At 37.9% G+C, this 3,094-nt stretch overlaps 1 pseudogene; it reads right to left on the bottom strand.

Moving 5' to 3' along the window:
- LOC101585284 overlaps positions 1-2,789 on the bottom strand; it is a 15,319-nt pseudogene extending 12,530 nt beyond the window's left edge.
- Between the last annotated feature and the right edge of the window lie 305 nt (positions 2,790-3,094).

The following is a 3,094-nucleotide window of genomic DNA, read 5'->3' as shown; positions in this document are numbered from 1 at the left end:
GATGCCCATTTCTGGATTGGGTCTTTAAATTTTGGGGCCCTAGTGTTTTTTTTAATTCTTTATAGATTCTAGAGAGCAGACCTTTGTCTGAGTACTTATTTGTCATGAATTTTTCCAAATTTGTGGGTTGCCTTTTCACTTTGTTGGTAATTTGTTTTGACGTGAAAAAACTCAGTAAGAGCAGTTCTCAGTTGTTAATTCTTTCAAGCATTACCCGTGGGATTTGATTTCTGTCCATGAACTCTTTGCCTACCCTATGTCTTCAAGATTTCCTCCTACTTTCTCTTCCAGGAGATTTAATGTTTAGATCTTTAATCCATTTTGACTTTAGTTTAGTGCATGGTAATAGACATGGGCCAAGTTTGAATTTTCGGCCTGTAGAGAGCCAGTTTTTCCAGCACCATTTGTTAAAGAGGTTATCTTTCTTCCAGTGAGTATGTTTGGCTCCTTTGTCAAAGATGAGGTGGCTGAGTGTATTTGTAGAGGCTTCAGCGTCTTCTAATCCATTCCATTGATCCTCAGGTCTATTTTGATGCCAGTACTATGCTGATTTCATCATGGTAGCCTTGGAGTACAATTTCAAGTCCATATTCTTTTTTTTATCATTTGTATTGAAACCTTCCTTCTCATTGATGCCTATTAGTCTCACATTGGTCATCTTTGCATCGTCTTGCAGGTATTGAATTATTTTTTTCTTCATCCTAGTTGTTTTCAAAGAGATCTTTTTTTTTTCACTTTTTCATTAGCTGCAATGGTGTTTTTCAGGTCCGAAAGTCTATTTTCACTTTCACGTAAACGGTTTTTGCCAGCTTGTGATTGAGGTTTTAATTTCCTGTATATCACATTGAACCTGTTTCATAGATTCTATTTCTTTCCTAAATTGTTTATTGAGGGGTTCCTTCATTTTTATATTCTCATCTATTTTTTATCAGTGTATTCTTTAGAAGCACTTAGTACTTCTTTGATTACAGTTACCACTACATTTTTAATTCCAAAATTATTTCTGATCTGATTTCTTCTATACATATTTGCAGTTGATTCTTTATTGTCAACGCTATTATTTCGGAGATATCTGGCATGTGATTTCCAGTTTCCTCAGTGCTGGTGTCTTCTGCATTTGGATTGGGTGGACTCGGGGCCTGAGACTGCATTTTGTTCCTTCTCTTTTCCATTTTGTATACCATTATCTTCTGACCTTTGGTGTAGAGCTTAGATAGAGTTATTACCTTAGCACCAGGTCCGGATCTATGAAGTTCAGATTCCTCCAGGTGGGTGTTGTTTGGACCTGGCTGCTGTGCTCCACTTCTTTCTGTTGCAAATGTTAGAGTTGAACCCCTTGTTTAACTCTGGCAAGATGTTCTGCTCCTAAATCAGCTGGGTGGGCCTTGCCTTTAGCCTCTTTGCAGGGAGATCTGCTGAAGGGTTCCATGCTGGGCCTGCAGCCTGGGTTGAATGAGAATCCACAGGCCCTGAGTCATCTCATTCACTCGCTGGGCCTGCGCTTTGTTTCTATTTAGGATCCAGGGACCCCGGGGTCATCTCACTCACTGGCTGGGCCTGCATTCTGGGTCTGTTCAGAATCCCACGGCCCCAGTTATGTCACTCACTCACCGGGCCTGCACTCTGGGTCTGTTCAGGATCCCACGGCCCCAGTCATCTCACTCCCTCACTTTTTGATTACATAATAGCTTGTTAGACATGGACCAACTCTGTCAATAGCACACATAAAATTATTATAATCATTGACCACTTTTTAAATTTTTTGTTTCATTTTTTCTTTCAAGTTCTATCATTCCTATTTTATGAATAGTTAACAAAAAGCTGACATCTTTTCTGTCTTTCCATTTCATAGCATAGAATGTTCCACTCTGATATGCTAACATTCTTCCATTTTTCCTTTTTTTGTTTTGAAGATGTTTAGCACTTAGTTCCTATTCAGTCTCAGTGTCCCAAAAATATCCATTTTGTATTGTAAAAGAATATCATTGTGTTCAGGAGAAGCATAATAATTATAGCTAATGTACTTACAATAAGACTTTGTGTAGATTGTAGCACAAAATTATAGGTTAGGTTTCACAAATCAAATAACTCAAATTAGTAAAATCTAATAGTAATTAAATTAGTAAATTACTATTAGATTTCAATAGAAACAAGCATCAAGGTTAAAACAAATTTTAAATTAAAGAGTCTGTAAAAATAATTGATTTAAAGCAAATAAACAGTTGTATGAGTTTATCTCCTGCAAACAAAAATCAACTGGCTGAAAATACATGTGCCCAAGCTATGCTTGGGATAATCTGTAAGTAAACAAACATGCTTCCTGAATCATGGTCATGGAAAGCTGTTAAGTGACTAACATATATTTAAAAAGGTTGATTTTTCATAGAAATGTGGAGTTATAAGTTCAACTAAATTCAGAAACTTTTTTTAAAAAAAGAAAGAAACATGGGGGCATCAGGGGAAGGGGTAGAGATGATGACCCTTTTGGCACCATTCTTCAGGTAAGCCCAGGCTTTCTCCATAGTGGTGAAGACACCAGTGAACTCCACCACTTACTCAGCGCCAGCATCACCCCACTTGATGTTGCCAGGATCTCACTCTTGGAAGATGGTGATGGCCTTTTCATTGATGATGAGTTTCCCATTCTCAGCCTTAACTGCACCATGGAACTTGCCATGGTTGGAATCATACAGGAACATGTAGACCATGTAGTTGAGGTCAATGAAGGGGTCACTGATGGCCACAACATCTACCTTGCCAGAGTTAAAATCAGTCCTGGTGACCAGGAATTCCAGAATAGGCAAATCTGTTTGGTGGCTAAATAAGATGACAAATCTGTTCCTACCTTCAACATCTTGTCTGGATCGCTGGCTGCACAGGCAGAATGGCTATTAGTAGATGCACAGGAGCAGAAAGCACGCAATATAAGTTTTTTGAGGATATTAGAATTTTTGGAAGCATTTTATTTCCATCTTTATCATATTTCTATTGTTTTGTGCTCAGTGTTGAAATTCAATTAGGATAGAAAAATGCTATCACTACTGTGAAGGCCTCTTTGTTAGTGTAATGTCTCAATGCTTTGATTTTCTATATC

Source organism: Octodon degus, unplaced genomic scaffold (assembly GCF_000260255.1).
Source record: "Octodon degus isolate 3935 unplaced genomic scaffold, OctDeg1.0 scaffold00178, whole genome shotgun sequence".
NCBI classification, from domain to species: Eukaryota; Metazoa; Chordata; class Mammalia; order Rodentia; family Octodontidae; genus Octodon; species Octodon degus.
Note: the sequence above shows the minus strand (reverse complement) of the source record. Positions and strands in the feature narration are given on the sequence as shown.